Below are 25,853 nucleotides of genomic sequence, written 5' to 3' on the forward strand. Positions count from 1 at the left end.
AAGGTATTCATGCTATGAATTAGTGTTTCCCATATAATTTGCAGGTTAGCAGGGGCTCTCTGGAGATAGCATGCTAACATACTAAAGCTTAATCAAAGTCTAAAAAACCTTTTCTTCACACTGTTTACTTCACGCTACATCCTATATTATTCTCTTTTACCAAAATAATCTTAAGGGAGTACATTATACTTGATAGGTCCATTTCCTTTCTTACTCTCTTATAATTTGTATGCCCTTCTTGCTATTCCATAGCTACTGGGCTCTCAAAAATTTCCACCAACCACCTAATCACCAAACTCTCTTTGTTAAGCCTGTTGACCTGTCCATAACGTTAGACAGTGCCTGCTCCTCCAAATTCCAGCCTCCTTTGGAACTCCACCAGTTCTTTTTCTCCTCCTCTGGTGGAATCCAGATCTCATTTACCGGCTTCTCTTCCCTTATTTAAACCCTTAAAACTGGAGCTTCCACAAGCTTCGCTTGGCCTTCTCTCTCATGCTCCCTAACCCATCCAGCTAATCACAGAATCCTCAGCCCAACATCTGCTAGATCTCAACTCTGTTACCATTGCTTCCATTTAACCCCATGTTACGTTTCCTTTAGCTTTTGTAATAGTTTCCCATCTCTAGCTTATTCCCGTGCAAGTCTGTCTCACACATAACACCAATTATCCAGTCTTGATAATTGCCTACTTTTCCTACTTTGCCTACTTCTACTATGTCTCAAATGTTTGTGGGTTTCTCCATTCCTATTCAGAGAGCTTGCCACATCATTTGTGGCTTTCTTTGAAGTCTTATCCTTTCATTATTCTCTTTCCTTTCTCCCCTCAGTCTCTACCTTGACAACAAACACCGTTCAAGAAAGAGCCAGGTGCACCACTCATATTCCATTCCTGAGAACATCCCCTGTATTAGTTCCCCAGGGCTCCCATAACAAATTACCACAAACTAGGTAGCAAAAAAAAAAAAAAAAGCAAAGCAACCCAGAACTTTATTCTCTCAAAGTTCTCTGAGCCACAAGTCCAAAATCAAGCTGTTGGCAGGGCTTAACTCCCTGTGAAGGCCACAGGGAAGAATTCTTCCTTGCCTCCTCCAGCTTCTGATGGCTCCTGGTGTTCCTTGGTTTGTGACAGCATAACTCTAATCCCTGCCTCCATCATGACATAGTTTTTCCCCTTTGTCTCTGTGTGTCTTCTCCTTTTATGTCTCTTATAAGGACACCTGTCATCAGATTTAGGGCCCACTCTAAACCCAGGATGATCTCATCTTCAGATCCTTTACATATATCCACATCTATAAAGAATCTCTTTCTGAAGGTCACATTCACAGGTGTTGGAGGTTAGAACTTGGACATTATCTTTTGGGGGAACGCTATTCAACTCACTACACTTCTGTCCTCTGAATTGTTCCTTTACAACAATCTTTGCTTCTGAAATGCCCTCCCTACCATTTTGGCTTGTCTAACTCCAACTCAGTTTTGAAACGTAACCCAAATTCCAACTTCTCCATGAGAATTCCCCAGAGTCCCCTAGCATTAACGGTCTTTTAGAAACTGTCAGAGTACCTTCTACCTCTTACCTCAGAACTTACCATAATATGCCTTAAGGCAGAAGTTTTATGAACTTATCTTTCTTCTTCAAAAGACTTAGTTTTGTGGGGCTTCATAACCCCCACCAGAAATTTCCAAGTTGGAGCCATTTATGCATTAGCTGATTTGAATGGACTGCACAGGCATGGCTCTAGTGTAGGGTACTTCACGTCCATGGGTGGACAGAGGGTACCGCTATGGGCTGACTGGGGCTGTGGTTTCTTCTGCCCTATCCAGATAGAAGCTTTTGGGAGAGGGGTGCAATTTAAACAAGGTAAGGCAGTTAAGTAATCCCCATTAATCTTGAAGAAAAGGCAGAATTTCAAAAGAAGAATCCAGAAAAACATCCTTTTGAAATGCCTTTTTAAAAACATTTTTAATTTAATTTTTTTTCAACATCTTTATTGGAGTATAATTGCGCTACAATGGTGCATTAGCTTCTGCTGTGTAACAAAGTGAATCAGCTATACATATATGTACATCCCCATATCCCCTCCCTCTTGTGTCTCCCTCCCACCCTCCCTATCCCACCCCTCTAGGTGGTCACAAAGCACCGAGCTGATCTCCCTGTGCTATGTGGCTGCTTCCCACTAGCTAGCTATTTTACGTTAGGTAGTGTACATATGTCCATGCCACTCTCTCACTTCGTCCCAGCTTACCCTTCCCCCTCCCTGTGTCCTCAAGTCCATTCTCTACGTCTGTGTCTTTGTTCCTGTCCTGCCCCTAGGTTCTTCAGAACCATTTTCTTTTGAAGATTCCATACATATGTGTTAGCATACTGTATTGGTTTTTCTCTTTCTGACTTACTTCATTCTGTGTGACAGACTCTAGGTCCATCCACCTCACTACAAGTAACTCAATTTCATTTCTTTTTATGGCTGAGTAATATTCCATTGTATATATGTGCCACATCTTTATCCATTCATCTGTTGATGGACACTTAGGTTGCTTCCATGTCCTGGCTATTGTAAACAGAGCTGCGATGAACATTGTGGTACATGACTCTTTTTTTTTTTTTATTTTGTGGTACGCGGGCCTCTCACTGTTGTGGCCCCTCCCGCTGTGGAGCACAGGCTCCGGACGCACAGGCCCAATGGCCATGGCCCACGGGCCCAGCCACTCTGCGGCATGTGGGATCCTCCCGGACCGGGGCACGAACCTGTGTCCCCTGCATTGGCAGGCGGACTCTCAACCACTGCGCCACCAGGGAAGCCCCCATGACTCTTTTTGAATTATAGTTTTCTCAGGGTATATGCCCAGTAGTGGGATTGTTGGGTCGTATGGTAATTCTATTTTTAGTTTTTTAAGGAACCTCCGTACTGTTCTCCATAGTGGCTGTATCAATTTATATTCCCACCAACAGTGCAAGAGGGGGTTCCCTTTTCTCCGCACCCTCTCCAGCATTTATTGTTTGTAGACTTCTTGATGATGACCATTCTGACCAGTGTGAGGTGATACCTCATTGTAGTTTTTTTTTTTTTTTTTTTTTTTTTTTTTTTTTTTTTTTTTTTTTTTTTTTTATGCGTTACGCGGGCCTCTCACTGCTGTGGCCCCTCCCGTTGCGGAGGACAGGCTCCGGACGCGCAGGCCCAGCGGCCATGGCTCACGGGCCCAGCCGCTCCGCGGCATGTGGGATCCTCCCAGACCGGGGCACGAACCCGTGTCCCCTGCATCGGCAGGCAGACTCTCAACCACTGCGCCACCAGGGAAGCCCTCATTGTAGTTTTGATTTGCATTTCCTTATTTTTTTATTTGTAACTTTTTTTATTTTACAAAATTGATCAGTCTTATAATTCATGGGTTGCTAAGCACTAAAGGACCTCAGTGGTCTTGTAGTCCAGTCATAAAAATGAGTGTATGATTTGCCTAAAGCCACATAGCTGCTCCATGACAGAGTCAGGAATGGAGAGTCCAGGTCTTCTCACTCAAAACCTAAAGAATAGTTTCTTCTAGTATTTTCCTGTTGAGATACAGCCAATTTAATCTCCTTCTGTGAACCTGCCACACTATAATTAATAGCGAGGATGACAAAAATCACTTAGTTCTTTAAAAGTGCTTTGGATTCTCAGATGCCTTCGACATGAATATCCTAAATTGGAAAATAACTAAGCACAAATAACACTAAGAGGTATTTCTCATATTTTTAGTGTATAAAGCAGCCTGTTTGTTTTTCATCTCATCTTTTTACATTCTCACTAATAAGCAAAAGTCAGTAGATCATGTGTTCATTGGGTCTTGTGGTCATTAGTGTGAATCACAAAGGTTGTACTCTAATTGCTTACATCCTGCATAAAGCACTCTGTTGACTGAGGTACAAACAAGCTTCCTTAGAGGCAAAATGAATCTCTAGGTCAAAAGCCCTCACCACATTTTTTTGTAATTCTTAGATGTGTTGTTACCAACATGGGAATCATTAGAACCTATTCTTTTAAAATTACATACATTCATTATAACCATTTTCAGAAGGAAGTCAGGACCAAAAGATTTCTACTTGATTTTTTAAATTATGTATTTAGAAATCTTGCCATGATATAAAAATTAAATCCCATTTATCTATGTATTCAGCAAATCAAAGCCTTTTATGAAAAAAGAATAAAATTAGGTTATCCAAGAAAATCTGGGACATGTGGTCACTGTGTTATGCTTTGTCAGCATTATTAAAAGCTGTAGATAAATAGCATATACACACATACTCAAGAGTATTCTAAAATTGAGGGTTAATCATAGAATTAAGTGAGATCATAGAATGATAAGAAGTAGTGTTGAAAATAATACTCAAAATGCAGGGATTGGATGGTCTTTTATGAACCCTCACAATCTTGTGATATTAAATTGCTGTTAATATTAGCAATAATGATAACTAATATTTACTAAACTCTAACTATATGCCTGATCTGCTATTGCATTAGTAGAATCTACTGTCCTAATAGCTTTATGTCTATTTACTTAGTCCTCAGAATAAACCCATAACACAGGTTGTAATAATAAAGTAGGTACTAATATATCCACATTTTACAATTTTACAGATGAGGAAACTGAGGCACAGAGAAACTAAGTAGCAAGGCCAAAGTCACTCAACTTAATAAACGGCAAAGCAGGGATGGACTGTGGTGCTTAGGCTCTATAACCTGTTCTCTTAATCTTTATGTCATCATACATTTGGCTATATATACTGTAAAGAAATGTAAAATAGGCTGAGACGGTTGGTTAAAATGTCCCTGAAATAGTGCGTGTGGGTGACTAGGATGTGTGTATTCACTTTCTGACTAGGAGTTATTGGGAAAGGTACAGGAGGAGGAGATCCTTTTCTTCCCACCATTTTTTATTTATTTCCAACTCTATAGCATGACTAGGTCTTTTGACAGCCACACATGCAAACACAATATGAAAAGTTTGGGCAGTTACTCAAGCATCTGGCACCATGTGGATGGAACATACTGATGGCTGAGCTGTTCCACTGTGAGGCCAGGTGCTCTGGCACCACGCAGGCAGAGTGAGACAGCAAGCGGGATCCGGGTTCTTGGCTCCACTCTAATTGCTGCTCTTTCCCCTCCTCTTGTCTTCCTAATTCCTTCTACTTCCAGTACATACTGGACTGGCCTCATCACAAAGAGCAGGAGGAGAAGCCTAGTGAGTTAGGGATCTAAAGTGAGATGGGGATGCCTTGGGACTGTCTTCTTCCAGGAAAGAACTCTTCTACTTTTCTTTCCTCTTCCTCTTCTCATACCTAGGATTCCAAGAAAAAGATCTATGACTCTGCTTAGTTAGGTATTCCTTTCTTAATGTCAGGTTGATTTTTTTTTTCCTTTGGTGATGTGCAAGATCCAGGTGAGCATAGGCCTACCTCGTCAATAATTAGTTATCAGCATAGTGATCATTTAGAGTTGTCTGGAATTCTGTGGTGAAACAAATCCATTGTAGGTCAGGCATGTCTCTTCACTCCTAGCTTTCAGGAATTGTTTCCTTTTGTTCCCTCAGAGAGGGGACAGGGGAATAAGGCACTGCTGTTGATTCTAGGGCTCTTATGTGCCATGTGGTCTACATACATTGTTTTTTTTATTTCTTATAGAACTCTGCCAGATAGACATTATCACCCCATCTTACAGATGTGGAAATAGAGACCTTGAGAAGTAAGCTCAGACAGCTAAAGCAGTAAAAGTGGGGTTTGATTTCTAGCTGGGCTGATTCCAAAGCCAGCATGCTTTCCAAGGTGCCATTGCCATGGGGGTTACATGCATTTTATTTATTTATTTATTTATTTATTTATTTATTTATTTTTTTGCGGTACGCGGGCCTCTCACCGCTGTGGCCTCTGCCGTCGCGAAGCACAGGCTCCGGACGCGCAGGCTCAGCGGCCATGGCTCACGGGCCCAGCCGCTCCGCGGCACGTGGGATCTCCCCCGACCGGGGCACGAACCCGTGTCCCCTGCATCGGCAGGCGGACTCTCAACCACTGCGCCACCAGGGAAGCCCTTGGGTTACATGCATTTTAACTGAGAGTTTTAACAAGAAGGAACTGATTCTTTCAATAGAGTTTTGGGCATCAGTCTGACATTTCTTTTGAGGAATCCTTGTCCTGAAATTATGGCACAGAAGTAGTGGTTTGGTGTTCTTCTGTGGATAATCTGCCCTGGTGGTCCAGTAAAACTAATCTTATACTTCATGAAGGGAAAACACCTTCCCAGGAAACACAAGACTGATGCATTTCATACAAGCCATAACTCTTACAGGCAGGGATGACCTAGCAATCAAGGACATCTCTGTCCAGGCAACAGGACTCTTGTTAATGAATTTGCTAATAGCTGCTTCCTATTGACTTACATTGGTCAAAGTTCAGTCATTGTCATTACTGTCTGAATCCCGAATGCTTGACCTTTTGAGTGATGTGACAGAGGTACTGCAAGACAAGCACCATCCCTGTATATTTCCCTAGCTGGGATGACTGTTGACTAGATACCTGCCCCTTACTCTTCTCTCCTCATACTCTCCCCAGTGGAGAGCTGGTTCAAATTCCATTGTTTCATTATCCTTTCTGAGCAAATAACTTCCAAATTGGCATCACCCCTGTTCCATTTCCACAAATATCCCCCTGTCTACCAGTTATTTCCAGCAGGACATCTCACAGTCACTTCAAGCCCAGGATTTCCAAAATCACAAATTGTCTCCCCTTGGGGCAAGGTTTTTCTCCAAAACAGTTCATCTGCTGGTAACTCAACAATGCTAGTCATCCTTACTTTGGAATCCTTTATGAACCACCTCTTTTATTTATCCCTTACTTTTCTTCCTAAGTAAATTTTCTGGGACCCATTTCTTCATCCTGAATTCCACGGACATCACTCTGCTCCCTAAAGGCCTGGCTCTTGCCCTGGTAGATCTCGATTTTCTTGCAGTTGCAGATTGGGTTCTATGTTCAAATTCTGGGACTCATCCCATTTCTAGACAAAAGAAAATTAAAGAATACTGGACTAATTGTTTTCCTCTCCCTCAGGCGCAAGCATCATAGTTTTAATCATGCATTGGAACATTTTAAAATTAATTTTTATTAACCAAGTAATAAGTGAATATTCTCCTAATAATTAAAACCTTACCATTAAAGCTAAGGTCCCCATTGACCTTCCCTACTTTGCCCCCAGTGAATTCCCAGTTTGTTTGTATATTTCCAGATCTTTTCCTAAGTTTTAATACACATATATGCATCCATAGAAAATACTGTTGTTTTCCTTTTTTCTAATACAAATGATCACATATAAATGTAGTATACTGTACATATTCTGTGATATGTTTTTTTTAACTCAACTTCCATTTATTCAATGAATATTTTTCAGGTAAATGCTCAGTGCCAGTCACTGTTCTGAATTGCTAAGAATACACTGGACAACCAACTGAGAAAATCAAACCCCCTGAGTTCATAGAGTTCACATGGATGATCTGTTTACGTAGTACAAATAGATACAGCTCATGCTTTTCAATGACTATGTAGTATTCCATCGCATAGACATGCTGGAGTTCATCTAGCCATTCCTGTATTGATGGACATTTAGATAGTTTCCAATGTTTGGCTATGACAGTACTACCATGAGCACCCTCATCAATGCCTCCTTGGGCACATGTGCATGTCTCTCTGGGGTAAATGCCAAGACATGGCACTGCTGAGCCAAGTGCCGTCCAAAGAGGTTCTAGCACTTCCAGCAGTGTGTACAAGAGGACTCACTTTGCAAATCCTCGCCAATGCTTGATATCATCTGAATTTTATGCATTTTACTCATCTCATGAATGCAAAATGGAATCTTGCTGTTATTTAATATCAGTCAAGTTTTCATAAAGTTCCCATTTACATACTGGGATGAAATGGATGAAATGTACAGGTTGAGTTAAATCACTACAAGACCTTGCTTTATACAAATTTACATTGATGGGGACAGATATGAAGGACAACATAGGAAAAAATGGCCATCAAGTGACCACATAAAATAAAGTAGCTATCTTTGGTTTCCCTCCCTTCTTTGTGCATAAGTTTCATGATCCTGAAGCTCCCTGGTGGCCATTTCTGATCTTCCTCTGGTGTGGTCTTCAATGTCTGAATTTCAGCTCTTATAATCTGCCTGTGAAAGAACACTTGGCAAAGCTAGAGGGAGGATGTTGGTGAGGGGAAGAAACAGCACATGCAAAGGTCCCTGTGCAGGGAACGACTGTGCCAGGCACAGAGGAGGTCCCACTTAACTGGGTGAGTGAATGGATTAGTCATGAGTGGCTCAATGTATCAAAGTTTAAAATAGGAGTCAGAGAGTAGTGAGAGTGAGGGTGAAGGGGTGGGTAGGAGCCTGATCACAGAAAGCATAGTATGACATACTAAGGATTTGGCCTTGGTCTTGTGGACAATGGAAAGCCCTTCCATGTTTACTAGAACTCATCTATAAAACTGTTGTCTGTTATCTTGACCTCATTGTTAAAGTGAAAAAAAGAAGATAAAAAGTACTCTTCAGAGAAGTCTCCTGGTGTTAAGATTACTGAATTAAGATCAGTGATACTAATTAGGTGGTTTGATGAACACAGAATTGGAGTGAAAGTATGAGGATGACTTTGAGGGAGAGTATAACTGTAGGACCAATGCATGCCTTTGTTCAACAAGGGTTTTTTGGTGCTCACTCTGTGCAAGGTACCATTTAAATGCTGAAGATATCAACTGCACAGAAAAGATAAAGCTTATACTCTCATGGAACTTTTGTTCCAGTGGGGGTGGGCAGTGTGAGGGGACAGACAGTAAACAGCCATGTGCTATGTCAGGCGGTTGGTGCAATAAGAAAAGCACAAGTAAGGAGAAGGCACTGAGAGTGATTAAAAGGAAGAACAAGAGTGAGCAATGCAGATGGGAGAATGGGGACATCAAGGTAGAGGGAGTAACAAGTGCAAATGTCCTGAGGCCAGGTGTGCTTGGCACATGCAGGGAACAGATATTTATGGGGCGCCTGTGATACACCATTCTTGAGTTGCTAGAATAGAAAGGTGAGCAAGGGGGGCAAGATTGCTGCTCTTATAAGAAACACCTTCGTCATGTACTATCTTTTATTAGTTTTTTTCTTAGAGAGTGTATTAGTTTGCTAGGGCTGACATGACAAAGTACACAGACTGGGTGGCTTAAGCATGAGAAATTTGTTTCCTCACAGTCCTGAAGACTAGAAGCCCGGGATCAAGATGTCACCAGGGTTGATTTCTTCTGAGGCCTCTCTCCTTGGCCTGTAGATAGACATCTCCTGGTGTCCTCACATGGTTTCTTCTCTGTGTGTCTCTGTGTCCTAATCTCCTCTTCTTATAAGGACATTAGTCATATTGAATTAGGCCCATCTATATGATCTCATTTTACCTTAATTACTTTTTAAAGGCCTTATCTCCAAGTGTAGTCACATTCTGAGGTACTGGGTTTAGAACTTCAACATATGAATTTTGGGGAGATACAACTTAGCCCATAACATAACTATGTTATTTTTATTTTTTTATTGAAGTATAGTTGCTTTACAATATTATCTAAGTTCCAGATGTACAATATAGTGATTTACAACTTTTAAAGTTTATAGTCCCTTTATAATATTATAAAATATTGGCTATATTCCCCATTTTGTATAATATATCCCTTTAGCTTATTTTATACCTAATAGTTTGTACCTCTTAAGGCCCTACCCCTATTTTTCCCCTCCCCCATTCCCTCTCCCCACTGTTAACCACTGGTTTGTTCTCTATATCTGTGAGTCTGCTTCTTTTTTGTTATATTCACTTGTTTGTGTAGTTTTTAGATTCCACATATAAGTGATATCATACAGTATTTGTCTTTCTCTGACTTATTTCACTTAGCATAATGACCTCCAAGTCCATCCATGTTGTTGCTAATGACAAAATTTCATTCCATTTTATGGCTGAGTAATATTCCATTGTATATATATACCACATCTTCATTATCCATTCATCTGCTGATGGACATTTAGGTTGCTTCTATATCTTGGCAATTATAAATAATGATGCTATGAACATTGGGATGCATATATCTTTTCAAATAAGTGGGGTTTTTTTTTCATATATATATCCAGGAGTGGAATTGCTGGGTCATACGGTAGCTCTATTTTTAGTTTTTTGAGGAACCTTCATACTGTTTTCCATTGTGGCTGCACCAATTTACATTCCCATTAACAGTGTAGAAGGGTTCCCTTTTCTCCATATTCTCACCAACATTTGTTATTTGTGTTCTTTTTGATGATAGCCCTTCTGACGGGTGTGAGGTGATATCTCATTGAGGTTTTTTTTTTTTTGGCGGTACGCGGGCCTCTCACTGTTGTGGCCTCTCCCGTTGAGGAGCACAGGCTCCGGACGCGCAGGCCCAGCGGCCATGGCTCACGGGCCTAGCCGCTATGCGGCATGTGGGATCTTCTTGGACCGGGGCACAAACCCGTGTCCCCTGCATCGGCAGGCGGACTCTCAACCACTGCGCCACCAGGGAAGCCCTCTCATTGAGGTTTTGATTTGCATTTCTCTGATGATTAGCAATGTTGAACATCCTTACATGTGTTTGTTGGCCATCTGTATGTCTTCTTTGGAAAAATGTCTATTCAGGTTTTCTGCCCATTTAAAAAATTGTATTGTTTGTTTTTTTGATATTGAGTTGTAATGAGCTGTTTATATATGTTGGATAGTAATCCCTTATCAGTCATATCATTTGCAAATATTTTCTCCCATTCAGTAGGTTGTCTTGGTTTTTGGCAGTGGTTTCCTTTGCTGTGTTATTATTATTATTATTTTTTTTGCGGTACGCGGGCCTCTCACTGTTGTGGCCTCTCCCATTGCGGAGTACAGGCTCCGGACACGCAGGCTCAGCGGCCGTGGCTCACGGGCCCAGCCGCTCCACGGCATGTGGGATCTTCCCAGACCAGGGCATGAACCCGTGTCCCCTGCATCGGCAGGCGGACTCTCAACCACTGTGCCACCAGGGAAGCCCCTTGCTGTGTTATTTTTAAGATAGCAATAATTATCGTTGAATCCTTCTCCCTCTATCTTGTCACATTTCCCTCCCTCCTCTGTTTGAATGGCCACTGCATACTGGATCTTTGCTTTCACAGGAGTCGTTTTCAGAATGCATCTTTCCCAGGAAAAAAGGCCACTGAGAATCTTACCATAGGTTAAACAATAGTAAGCACCCTGGGTTATCTTTCACATTTATCAAAAATAGTTAGCTTGATCCTTGATAAAATCCCCATGAGGATGCTACCTTGTACCTGACCAGGTAGGAGCCTTCAACAGAGCTGGCTCTGAATGGCTCTGCAGCAGCAGTTAATGTAACTGAGGCATGGAATATGGCAACTCTCTCACAACAGTGGATGTCCATTTCATCCTCTGCCCCATCTCCTTTCCAAGGAGCCGAATGACATCATAAAGAGCTATTAACTGTCTCAGGGCCAGACCCACTAGGAAGAAGGTTGGCTACCCAGGACTGAGCCCAAAGCACATCCACACATTGGAAAGCATTTCTTACTACAGAAGACTGGGTACCTTCTGAGCTCAAAGGAAGATCCAGAATTCATGGGTGGGGGTGGGGACTGTTTCTTCTCTTCGAACCATTTTTCCAATCTCTCATACCTAAGCCCATTTCCTTCCTCCCCCTGTCCTCTTTGTTCCCCAAAGAAACAGGCTAACAATGTCTATAGAATTATTGAGCTTTGTTGTTTAAATTCATTTTCAGGAATTATTGACCCCATAGAACTTAATGACACCTTGGAGTTGAGGCTCTTTGTGTAAACCCTTCTTCATCCTTTACAGATTAACAGTCAGGTGGGATTTGAAAGGGCTCCAACGTCCAAATGCTAAAATCTATACCAGACTTTCAGCTGAAAGAAAGTTACTATTCCTGCATACTAGCTTGATTTTTTAAAAACTAGACCACCAACACAACAAAATTCAATTGATGTCCCTTTCCTAAAAAAAAAAAAATAATAATTTTTTTTAAGCCAAGAGACTGATCAACTGGTTGAAAATCAGGAACATGAACAGCTTTCTCTCAAATGTACTATGTTCATGGCCTGTAAAATCTGATTGCTAACAACGTCAAATTAATTAAGTGTATATAAAGCAGCCACAGCCACTAAAAGCAGATTTTTTTCTGCAGTGAGAGGCGGTACGCGGGCCTCTCACTGTTGTGGCCTCTCCTGTTGCGGAGCACAGGCTCCGGACGCGCAGGCTCAGCGGCCATGGCTCACGGGCCCAGCTGTTCCACGGCACGCGGGATCCTCCCGGACCGGGGCACGAACCCACGTCCCCTGCATCGGCAGGCGGACTCCCAACCACTGCGCCACCAGGGAAGCCCTAAAAGCAGATTTTATTTTAACTTAACCCATGGAAAATAGGGAACAGTGTACTCCTAGGTTCTGCATAAAAAGCCACCCCTCTATTGCTAGATTCAGAAGTGTAATTTTTATTTTAGTGGAGATCTTCTCCACCCTCCCCAAAAGGGAGCTGAATTTGTTTGCCTTTAGCCAGGTTGTAGTGAAAGCATGAGACTACTAACTCCGTGTCGGGTTTCTCTGGGATTAGAAGGTATAGAGGAAGGGGTGCAGTCCTACTGTGTGAGCCCATTCCTCTTTAAAATGAGCCCAGATGCACAGCCGGGCCCTGTCTGACACGCACAGCTTGGGCTAGCGCCGTTATTACCCAATCAAGGCATCTGCCCATTTCTAATCCTTCAATACAGAGAGACAGTTCTACAATCCCACATAATATGTACCAGCTGAATGGATCCCAATTTATCAGTAAAACTATAAGTTGCAGAACACCAGGCTAAAACTAAAGTAATAAACCCTGTGATCCCTGTACCATACATTTGAGGCCGTTATTTAAGGTCTCCAAGGCGATCGGTACCATAAAAACCATTTCTCAGGAATTCTGCCAGCTATAGGAGCTCACTGCAACTGTTCGTGCTAATATGTTACAACTTGTTTATTGCACTCCCAAGCATCTGCAGCATCCGCAGTGTTACCAGGGGAGGGGAAATGATGCACGTACCCTCTCGATAGGCAGCCAGAGTTTTGTTTCCTATGTATACAAAAAAAAGGATGCTTTTCCTTTTCTCATACCCTTACTACTCTGTACCCCTCTCCCCAGAAACAGCTCGAATGCTCAAAGGAGATGGAATAGGGCCTCTATTAATCTTTATACCTCTTTAGGAACTCTCACCACTTTCAGTGCAAAGATATCATGCAGCTGTGTGGCAGAGTTTGTGCAAAATCTGGGGTAAACAGGAAATTGAGAGACACAGATTGAGATGTTAATTTCACAAAGCATCCACCTGGCCTTGGGCAGGTTATTTAACTTCTTTGAGCCTTCATTTCCTCATGTGTATTTTTGTTTGTTTGTTTTTAAGAAACAACAGTGCCTCTTTAAGGATTAAATGAGATAACGTGTAAAGAGCTTATTACAGTGACTGGTTTATAGCAGGAATTTGAAAAATGTTAGTTCCTTTTGCCTGATTATTTACTGCACCGACAGAATATAAGATACCAATTTGCTACTTTTATAAAAGAGTTGAATATATTGGAAACAAGATCTTAGTACATTAATTCCAGCTATTTGCCTAGTAAATCTTCAGTGCAATTTCTAGGGTGCTGATAAAGAAAAACCCCTGTATTAGTTTTCTAGGGCTGCCATGACAAAATACCATAGACTGGGTGGCTTAAACAACAGAAATTAATTTACTCACAGTTTTGGAGACTAGAAGTCCAACATTGAGGTGTCAGCAGGTTTGGTTTCTTCTAAGGCCTCTCTCCTTGGCACGTAGGTGACCATCTTCTGCCTGTGTCTTCACATGGTTTTCCTTCTGGGCGTGTCTGTGTCCTAATTTCCTCTTATTTTAAGGATACCAGTCATATTGGATTAAAGCCCACCCTAATGACATCATTTTAACTTAATTATCTCTTTGAAGACACTATCTCCAAATACAGTCACATTCTGAGGTACTGAGGTTAGGACTTCAACATATGAATTTCAGGGCATAAAATTCAGCCTGTAACCCTCTCCTACCTTGCCAACCCTGTTTTAGCCATGGTAGGGGGATAGAGAGGGCCTGATTCCACCTGAGCAGGTTTTATGTGGGTCTAGGTGCCATTATGTGCTCATTATCATCTTTTAAAATATGAAGTGAATTTGGAAACTCACCCATTATATTGTTTAACACATGAAACAAATCTAGCGGATGTAGAAGTTTCAATAAAAATATTATCTTATGACACCCGCTGACTAATTGACTACCTCGTGAAGAACTTGAGAAAAAGTGTAAAGCCTTCCCAGTAATGGATTAGTAATCTGCTGACTGAAGTCCTTTAGGTTGCCGAGAAGTCACTTCCCAGTTAATAGAGCTGGTAGTCATCTAGTGTGCCATCATGGTTGGTTTGGCTCGTGATGGATAATGGCTGGATTACATAGTTGGACAGCTGTGCTGTGAAGAGGCTCTGCCCATCGGCATAGGGCCTTGCTTCTCTGCTCTAGGGACTAAGCTTTGAGAACCCGGTGGCCTCTTATCTCTGTGTGGAGAGTGTAGCAAGCCAAGGCAGGGAGGAGCCCAGCAGCAGGGCCATGGGGACTGGTTCTGGGGAGGTGTATTAGTTCCCTTCTGCTGCTGTAACAAATCTCCACATATTTCTTATCTTCCATTTCTGGAAGTCAGAAGTCCCAACTCCATTTCACAGGGCTAAAGTCAGGCTGTTTGTTGGTAGGCTGGTTCCTTCTGGAGGCTCCAGAGGAGAATCTGTTTCCTCACCTTTTCCAGCTTCTGGAAGCCACTTGTACTCCTTCCTGCCTCTTCAAAGCCTGCAGCATTGTGTCTTCAAATCTCTGATTCTCTGACCTTGTTACCCTTGTCACATTTTCTCTCTCACTCGGACCTTCTCTTTCACTTATAAGGACCTTTGTGATGACATTGGGCCCACCTGGATAATCCAGGATAATCTCATTTCAAGATCCTTAGCTTAATCAATCCACAAGATCCCTTTTGCCAGGTGAGGTGACACGTTCACAGGTTCTGGCAATTGGGATATGGACATCTTTCAAGGGGTCATTATTCTGTCTGTCACAGGCCTGGCAGATGGGCTCTAGGGTGAGGAGGTAGGAGGTTGTCAGCAGCTCCAAATTCCAAGCCAAAGAATTTAACCTGGCTTGGGGGTGGGAAGATGGATAAGCATGTGTGTGCATCAGTTGGGGCTGGCGGGAAGTGTGTGTGTGTGTTTTGTACAAAGATAGGGTTCAGGAGGCCCATGAACTATCATTAATTCATTCATTCCTGTGAAAGTGTCCCTCTCTTTAGATTCTCAAAAGTATCTTCACTTCTACTAGGTTAAGACCTTGCTTCAGGCCCTAAACAAAAGAAAGAGCTGCCAGACCCCACAGATCTCAGAGCTCCCTAGAACCATCCTCTTTGCTCACTGTCGCAAGTTCTATTTTTCTTTTTTCTTCTTCTTCTAACTTTTTTTTTTGGCTACTGTTTATTGAGTACTTACCATGAGTAGACAGAGTGCTACATGCTTTATCTCTTATTTATCCTGTAATCCTTGCTGCATCTGTTAGCATGAGGTGTCCTGCCATCACAAATAAACCACAGAATTGCAGTGTTTCGACACCAAAGAGGCTATTTCTTGTCCACAGGGCCCTCTGTTGCTGGAGCTCTGGTCCCAGGGCAGCTTTCCTCCACACGATGGTTTGCTATGAAGGCCTTGTCCATGGGGCTGCTGCACATCCTCCAGGACCTGGGATCCTCTGCCTCTAGCACTTAGCTGGGGAAAAGTGAGTAGAAAAGGTTTACCTGCTCCTTAAAAAGTCCTGGCCAGAGGAGGCATGTGTCTTTTCTGCTCACATTCTTTTGTCTAACACATGGAGTACTTGGCCACAAGGGGGACTGGGTTATGCAGCTGTCTGGCTGGGTGGTTTCTTCCTAGCAGTGACTCAGACTGTGCAAGTTTCAGAGAGTGAGCATTTTTGGTGGACAGCTGCTATCTCTTCCATCCCCTGAATAACCCTATTTGGTATGATTATCTCTATCAATGAACAAATCAAGACCTGGATATTTCTAATAACGTGACCTGGTTAAGTAAGTGGTATAATCAGGATTCCTGCACAGGCCTGTCAGAATTTTTAGTGCAAATCCTGTATTTGTAACCAGTGCCTCATGCCAGCACTTGTCCTGCTGCAATGCTTATCAACCTCCTTTTTGCCTGACAGTCCTCGGAGGGGTCAGCCACCCCCTGAACCCATGGGGTATCAAGTCTGCACCCCCTGTTCTGAGAGGCAGCCTAGAATCAGCCCCTTGCTGTTCTTTCCTGCTTTCTGTCTTTCTCCTGTCAAAATCCCAGGTCCCTTGTGCTGTCTCCAAACCCCATGATCCAGGTATTTTATGATCTCTTATTTCCCTCAGTCAACAACACGGATCCATCATGGTTCATTTTCCCAAACCTATTCCAAAGGTGGTGCCAGACATCTAGCCCCAAGCATCGCCATCTTTAATTCCTCCCTCTCCCTCATCCATCCATTTACCTACCTCTGACATTTATCCCGTGCCTACTCAGCGCCAGGCACTATGTGGTATGCTCGGTAGAAATATGACCCAAGACTTGGGCTTAAGGAGCTGATGATGGCTATTTCAGAACCCAGTAATGCCAGCATTTATCCTCCTCTCTGTTTCCACTGTCAAATGTTCAGCTCATGCCCTTATTCCCTCTTTGAGCGCTCAGTAATTTCCTCACTGGTCTCCTACCTTATTTATCTTTAGTTTAATTGCTTCCATATGTTATTGCCAGGTTACTCTGTAGAAAGCAGTGTCTTGATTATGTCAATTTCCAGCCCTAAAATTTCTATAGCCCCACAATTTCTATTGACCACAGAATAAGGTTAGAACTCTCTAGTGTGACATACAAAATCTTCCATGATCTGTCACCTCTTGATTTTTCTAATTTTATATCCCATTTCCCCCCTTTCCCATCATCCTACCCCAAACTGACAGTCTTATGAGTCTCTCCATATTTTCCTTCTTTACCCCTCACTTGCATACGCACCCCACACATACCCTGGTTTTTTTCTGACATTAAAATGTTTGGTCCTGCAAGTCTCTCATATGAGTGAGTCCATTTGTGCTCTATAAATAGGTGTTGAATGAATGTCTAGGTCCTAGCTTGGTCTCTAGCGCAACTACATCCCAAACATAATACTGTGTACCTTTGTCATGGCAATAAATTCACTGTATAATATTTATTTATGTATGTGTCTTATCACTCCTACTAGACGGTGCTCAGGGCCATATGTGATTTACCTTTAGTTATGACATGCCAAACCATCTTCCACCTGAGCACAAATGCCCTGCACATAGTAGGTCCTCAAAAAATTGTGTGTGTGTGTGTGTGTGTGTGTGTGTGTGTTGAATGGTTAGAATGGTTAGACCCTGCTGGAGTACTTTGAGGATTAGAGAGTCTATTTAAGGCACACAGTAGGCTCTCCTCTGGGAACATATCATGCTAAGGTGTTAATGGCTGATAACTGTGCAGAACCATTTCTATAGGGGCATTTAATAAGGAATCTAAAGGGATAAGTGTCTAACTTAGGTTCCTGGACCAAGTGGGAGAGGTGTTTGGAGGCAGGGCTCCACTAATCATTCCTCATGGACAATGGGATCCTCAGCACAGAGGCAGCCTTTCTGTCCACACTGGAAACAATTTATGCCTAGGAATTAACACTGTAGAGTGAGGTGCCCCAGATACTGATGGAGCCTGGAGTACTGGAGTGGGAGACACTGGGTCATCTATCATCTAGCACAGGATTGGGCAGAATATAGGTTGAACAAGTTAGTAAACGTATCAGAGCTGGGGTGTGAATGAGAGCTCTAGTGTAGGGCTCTTTGCAATAGTCACCTCTCTGGGTGCTTCTCACCGAGGTGGAGACGGACTTAGAGTACTGAAGTGTTATGAAGCTTCACTGTTGCTTTGTTTAGTGAGTAGGTAGCTTTCTAACCGTGCCCTTTTGATAACCACAAGTGTTGCTGTCCTCTTCATTTGGTGCCAGTCCTGGGGAGCACAGACAGGCTGGGGGTTGTGTCTTTATTAGAGACATTAGCCACCAAGGGAGCCGGCTCAGAGTTTCACATGATTTTCTGCTGAGTAGGTGGCCAGCAGAGTCACCAGGCACCACATGATTTAATTAGAGACAAGATTTCAAGCTTTGTTTGTGTTCCCAGGATTTGGCATGATGGTACAGCTGGGACCCTGGTATTTGGCATCCTCTGTTTAGGTAATTGGTACGGCAGGGAGGGCTTCATTGGACCAACAGTAAGTTTTCTCCACTGAAGGTTTACAATATCCAAAATACATTTCACTGACTTTATTTTATTTTATTTTTTTCATTTCACTGACTTTAAATGAGTCACTGGATACAATCCAGCCAAAGAAGGCACACGTCTTAGAAACTCTGTTGCTTAAATTCTTCTCTGAGACTTCGGAAAGGCAGGGTTTGAAGCCCAACACACCTAATTCTTATATTAGTGATGTAAAGCTAACTCTTTTCTGTCAGTCTTCTCTATAGTTTATGTCCCTTGTACATTTCAGAATGTTGTCAATCAAAATGAAAAGTATGACATAAGAATCCATCGTATCACGAATCCCCTTATCATCCTATTTCTCTTTCTCTAATCTGGTGTAACCTATTCTTACTGCCGCTATTGCTCTCACCTTGCCCTGGGCCATCCCGTATCCAAATGACTCGGCGTTGCTCCAAATGGAGATGACAGTTCTTGGACTATGGGCTATCATCGATACTTTCTGCCCCCATGACAGACGGCACTAATTAATTGATTACAGTCCACTTTCTTAAAGAGCTGGTCTTGTGTATGGAGTTCTACTCAGGAGACCCCCAGGCAGCTACCACTGATCAGTGAAAGTTAGCAAGTGAGATAACACCTATTTTCTCAATTAAGCAGTTTCTATTGACTTCTAGAAATGAAAAATGAGGATTTAGCTCTCTTAAAATATCCCTTTTCCTATCCTTTCTTCTCCAGGATTTTTTAGTTTTTCTACTGATCATCTTTGTAACTTTAAGTAATATGGTTAATTTTCTCTTTTTTGTTCAATCCAGTTTAGCAGTATTTCTTGATGTCCTACTTTATAAGGAGAGGGTAATAGCTTTCTTGCAGTTTTCTTCACTTTCCTCTCCCATTGTACTTTTCCATGAATTTTATATTGTCATATTGTTAACATTTACGTCCTTTTCTTTGCATGGTGTGTCCTGCTCACTCTTAATGAGACAGTCTACCCCCACCAATCTCTTTTTGTTAGCCTGCTTTATTTTTCTTTAGAGCAGTTTTCACCATTTGAAATATTACATATTTATTTTTAAATTACCTCTCCTCAACTGGAGTTTAAATTTCATGAAGGGAGAGAATTTGTTTTGTTTAGTGCTATATTCCTAGCATCTAGAATACTGTTGGCATAGTAAGTGAGGTGCTTAATAAGTACCTGCTTAAGGAATAAACGGATTCTAATCATGCTCCATACCCCTCAGTTAACTCTTATTGGCTGAATCAGCCCTTTGTGTCCACTAGGGCATTGAAAACTTCCATTGAAGGCACTCTCCAAACTAGGATCCCATTAAAGAAATTTACTTATTATCTAGCTTTAACTTTTTAGGCATATTGGCTTCCTGAGGAAGTGGAACCCAGAACAGGGACATTTTGATAAGAAGGAGGACAAAGAAGGGGAAATTTCACAACATCAGTTTGCTTAAGGAGGTGAAACTTTGGGAGATTTAGAATTATGCAGAATAGAAACTGAAAGAGGTAGAAAAGGAAAGGGAACTTTACCTACTTAAAATATTTCTTCTTGGACTGGCTAAGAGCTACATGTATGTAGTAGCAGCGTTCTGAAAAGACTGGCCTTTGAGTCAGATAGACTTGAGTTCCAATTCTTCTCTGCTGTTGGCTGTGTGACATTGGATGAGTTACCCAACCTCTCTGGAAAATTCATTAGCATTATTCATAAAGATAAACTCCTGTTTAATAACTTCTGCATACTCCTGCTCAAATGCTCAAACATAAAATGGAAAGAGCCTCTTGATGCCCTGGAGGAAGAAAAGGAAATAAGGGCTGTATTGTTCAGTTATAAATAATGAGAGGGGCTATATTTTAAATGAGGAAAGTACTTCATTATCTCACATGACAAGGAGTGTGGTGCTAGGTCATTTGTGGGTTAGTTCAATGGCTCTGTGATATTAATGAGTAAGGTCAGAGTCTGTTTCGGCTGTTTCCTCAAGATTTAAGGTGGCTGCAGCAGCTTGAAGGATATCCTTATGTGACAGAAAGATTGGAGAATGGGAAAGGGTTTTCTCCTCACCTTCTTCTTTCTTTTATCAGGGAAGACACTCCTTCCCAGAAGTTCCCAGCAACTCTTATTTATGCGTAGCCACAGGCATGATGGGAAATGAGTATGTGGCATTTTGAGCCTCCATCATGGAAACAGGCTCCACCCAGAGGAAGCAGCAGGTAGATCTGGCTATTGGGTAAGCAGCTAAACAGTATCTACTCCAGAGATAAGTGACTAAGGGAATATGTTTGTAGCAGATATTTTTACTCAGCTTCAACACACGGTGCTACAGGCAACAGTAAACACCTCCAGAATATCTCTACATAAATCCGAAGAGTAGACACTTAATCCAGATTACTGAATAAGAGTTGCCATTTCCTACTATGTACTAGACACTCTACAAATTTCAACTTATTTATGTTTTCCGATAACATCTCATAAAGTAGGTAGTATTATTCCTCTATTACACAGATCTAGAAATGTATGTCAAGTTGCCTAAGGTCCCCTAGCTGGTAAGTGGCTGAGTTACAATTGGAAGTTAGAGTTTTCTGATGCCTGTGTTTGTTGTACTTCTTTGTCTCCATCACACTCTTCCCCAAATGCTTACCTGCCCCAGCCAGGAAACATGATCTTCCTCTGGGACACAACAAGATGGCTAGATGACTGCCTCTGAGGCCCTTTCTAACACACTCACCTACGAAGTGAGCATTCTTTGATGGTTTGAAGAGATCTTTTAGTTATTTTAACTTTTTTCCTATTGACCTGAAGGCATTAAAAAAAAAAAAGTACACTTAGGTATGATTCAGTGATTCTGAGTACTTTTTTTCCCTCCGTTTTAAATTTTTCTCTCTGATTGCTCCATTCTTGTTTGCAACTCTCGTGGCTGGATAAAGCCTGGGCAAGTCTTTGGATGTCAATCATTTTGAAGGGCGACTTTCTTGCATGACTTGGTGAGATCTGAAAGGAGGATAGCCGCGATGGGGAGGCTGTGGTGAGGCGTCCCCAGGCAGCTGGCAGTCTTGAGCATCCAAATGTAATTGCTCTGTTTTATTCACCCCAGCCTGCCCGCTGTGTTCATCAGGCTGGCCAGTGAACAGAAGGGAATCAGGGCTGAGATGGCCTCAGAAAGTCAGGCACGTACAACCAAAGTTTAAAAATATGTAAAAAAAAAAAATTACTTGGATGTGATTTGCTCTCATAGAACTCAATTTCTGGATAAGAACAAGAAGAAACAGTGCAAAACTGGAGCACTAAAATTCATCTTTGCCAAAGAAAATGCAGGGAGAGCTGTGAACATTTAATAATTTTGGTATCTAACCACCCATAGTAAGTGCTTGCTTAATGCATAGACAAGACAGGGAGATTTAGAAAGCAGGCATCTCAAGGCATTTCCAATTTATTTAAGGAACTCTTTGATCTGTTTTGAAATTTAGGATTCTGCTTTTGACTTTGCTAGATAAAGTTGGAGTAGAAATGAATTATTCATATGAAATATTGCCTCAATAACACTGCATCAAATAAACATAATGAAAAGCTGCCCATGTTATATAAGGGTAGCTAAGTCACAACTCTTCTGAATTGCAAAGTTAAGCACTCAGGGCTAGATTCCTCTCCAACATTACTCTATGGAAGAATCTGCTTAGGAGGATGTAACACTCAGTTCCTTTTTATTTCCAGTCAGATATGCGTTTGTGGTTTATGGGTTTAAACTGCAGTCATAACCATAAATCTCACAGTCCTCATCCTGAATCCATCCAAGTCATTGGAGGCCTGAGAGCAATTTCCAGGACAATGTATCCCACACCACTTCAGCATTTTAAGTTCACCATAAAAATATGGTAAAACCAGTATGTTCCCCCTCCCTCCATGAAGTATGATATTTTCAGCAGCCTCTGAAAGCATACCCACATCCATGCCTTGAAGGGAAAATTTTAAGGCAAATAGAACCATCACTTATCAGCATCATCTTTTCTGATGATGCTTTGGATAACAGGTTAAAAGAGAGAGAAGGATAAACCAAACCTAAACAGTGCACATCTGGGGAATTGAGCTCTGCTACAATTCAATAGATAACACTCGAATTCTTGCTGACAATCCGATTTTAAAGAATGGTAGTTCAATAAAGGTATAGGAAGTCGCCAGAGTCAGACTTGGGCAAAATGGTGAGGAAGGCAGAGTGTCTTCAGAGCTGCCCTTGTCCCCTGTCCCTCCTTTCTTCCTCTTCCTTCAAAAACGTGTATAGCCATGTGCTGTGTACCAGGCACTGTGCAATGGTAAACAAGACGGCATGGGCTTTGCCGTCAGAGAGCTGATGTTTTAGAGAGGAAGAGAGGCAATAGAATAAGTAATGAACAAACGTGTGATGAGCATGAGGCCTGGGGAATTGAAAGGTTCCGTGGGAACGCATGGCTGGGTGTCCTAAGTGTCTGAGAAGATGTCCTTGAGGAAGGGCAATGTAAGACTGGAAGCCTGCATTAGCTGGGAGAAGGGGTTGTTGGTGAAGATTTAGGAGAGAATGTTTCATGTACAGGAAACAACATGGGCAAAGGCCTGGAGGCCAGATAGATTGTAGCATGTTGAAACCGAAAGGAGTTTTCTTTGCCTGGGGCTAAGATTTCCTAGGGGGAGACTGGAGAGAGATAAGAGATAAGAGAAATTAAGAAGAGATCAGATTATAAAGAGTTTATGTTAGAGAAGATAAAGGGTTTGGACTTCAGAGCAATTGGGAGCTACTGAGGGTTTTCAGCAGGGGTGTGGCATGGTGAGATTAATATTTTGGAAAGATCACTGATGATGGTCTAAAGCAGTAATTGGAAGGGAGCAAGGATGGAGGCACAGAGATGCATGGGAAGCTGTTGCAGTCACCTGCTGAGGGATGGCAGTGGCCTGCAGCAGGGTGGGAGTTTGGGATGAAGAGCTTTAAAAGAGGTACTATTAGCAGGACTTGGTGACTGATTGGGTGTGAGAGGTGACCGGGATACCCTCAGGAAAACTCTCTCTTAGAGGACAGAGAATAAATTCATTAAGAGAATTGAGCATTAGTCAGGAGAGGTAGAGTGAAGAGGATACATGAGAGAGATTTTCAAATATTTAGTATAGCATTGCTTACAAAATGTTTTGATTAAATTTATTGTCTCCAAGTGACCAGTCAAGAGTGCATCTATTAAAATATTATATATCCAAAGAAAGTGAGTGTAGGTATTCTCTGAGCTCACGCATTGCATCGTAGAATTGGGGAGTGTGTCCCAGTCCAAGTATTCTCCATCACAAACCCACGGGTGAGGAAGAGGAGTTAGGGCTGCTGAAGAAAAGGGCAGCTGAGCTCCTGCGATCTGCTGTGTCTGTTGGGAATACGTGGGTACAGAGTAAGTACTTCTTGACCTGAACTGCACTGTGGGGCTTCAGAGGGTAGGCTTAAAGTTACAAAGGGGAAGATAGCAGCAAGGCACGAGGAAGAACTTTCTGACAATTGCCTGGCAATTGTTTCAGTGAGGTGAATGCCTCATTCCTGGATATGTTCAGATGGATCTGGCCATACATCTGTCAGGCAGGGGTTTTCCTGTTGAGGTCCACATCACATGATCTCTAGTGTCCCTTAATGGCTGTCTGTAAATAAATGATTCTAAGGAATTACACTCCCTGCCAGCCAGGGGAAGCTGTCCATCTCACTCGTCACTGTACAATCACAGGTCAGTTTGAGGAGCACAAGATTATTATTATAGGAGCTTTGAGTCTCTCCAAAGAGTATCATTGTTCTGTCATTCCAGATGTTTGTCATCTTACAGCTGTATTACACTATGGTCTCTAGATATTGTCTTCACTTCTCTGAACAAAATTGGAAAGAGAATTTTCATTTTATCAAGTGAAAGTAGCCTCACTAAGTTCTTTTACAGAGACGTCTGTTTTATAATTCAATGCATGATATCAATTTAGGAAAAATAATTAAGAAAGATCCAGAGGAAAATATTGTATCAATTCTGCCTTTAGCTTGACTACCTTACAATAAAGAGGCAGAGAATCAATCTGATATTAGGGCTTAAAGTGAGCATGAGTTGTATGTGTTGTTTACAATTCTTTTTGAAAGCACTTAGGTGCTCTTTATAATATGAACAGATGGCTGCTGAGGACCCTCCTAAAACTGTCAAATTCACTTTACCTATGTCCAAGTTTTTACCTAGGTTTGCTAAGTAAATAGAAGCCTATCATCTCTTGTGTCACCTCTCTTCCTCAGGGTTATGCTTTTAAAAGCATTCTCAGCAAGAAATAAGTTTCATTAGTGCTTGGAAAATAAATTGGTGAGGTGACAGATTCTGTGGTTTGATGGAAGCTCAATTATAATTGTATAACATAATATAGCAAGTGCAGATGAAATCCTATTAGGGTCTGGAAATCCAATATCTCAGCTCTATGACTTTTAATTGATCTTTACACATATTGTCATTACAGTCAAATATCTGAGCTGATTCCAGTACACGTAAACAAATGTAAGCACATTAACTCTGTTAATAATTTTAACAAGTAATCTGTATTTCCCATTAGATTGTCTCCAGTTTTGCCTTGGCATAATTAAAGATATCAGCAGTGATAAGCCTAATGTGTTATTTAAAGTATGCATGTATTGAAGTCTTGCTTTTGTCATTAACTACATCGTGATGTAATCTATGTAGCCATCATTCAGAAATTAGACTTTGTCTCTCTCTGAAGCAAACATGGATGGTGGGGGTGTGGGAGAAGGAGGCCTTGTGGGGTGGTGCAGAAGCTGCTGATGAACAGTAGAGTCTGAGTTCAAGTTTTGACTTTACCACTCAAATACCCATGTGAAACCTTTAAGCTTTCTGATCCTGTTTCATCACCTCTCCTAACAAAGAGATGGTCCGCATTTTTCTCTTGGTGCTAACATTCTGGTTTCTATAAGGCAGACACTGACTCCCTTCTTTGCTAATAATTGACAGTTGAATACAAATACTGTTGACTTTATGTTCATTTTTGCTCAAATTTCATACAACTGGACAATGTAAGCTCAGTTGTGTGTGTCTGGAAAGGTGGTAAGGGAAAGTGTTTCTCTTGCTGATTGTCATATCTGCAACATCAGGCTCAGTACCTGGAACTTGCTTAATCAATATTTGCTGGATGAACGAATGCATGCGTTCTAGTCATTCTACCTTCCCATGGAGATGGATTAGAGAGATTGGCTGGGCATCCCCTCTCAATATCCCTTGTGTTATTATCCTTCGGCTAGATGAAAACATCATGAAGTTACTCTGAAAGTACACCTTTAATGACATGACAGTTCATGACAGGACATGACATGACATGACACTGAATGCCTTCTCCTATCCTTAATGAAATGGAAGTGAATCAGAACAAACCACTGTCCTCCGGACTGTTCCCCACACTTGCCTATTAGAG

This window comes from Phocoena sinus, chromosome 10, assembly GCF_008692025.1.
Source record: "Phocoena sinus isolate mPhoSin1 chromosome 10, mPhoSin1.pri, whole genome shotgun sequence".
NCBI lineage: Eukaryota > Metazoa > Chordata > Mammalia > Artiodactyla > Phocoenidae > Phocoena > Phocoena sinus.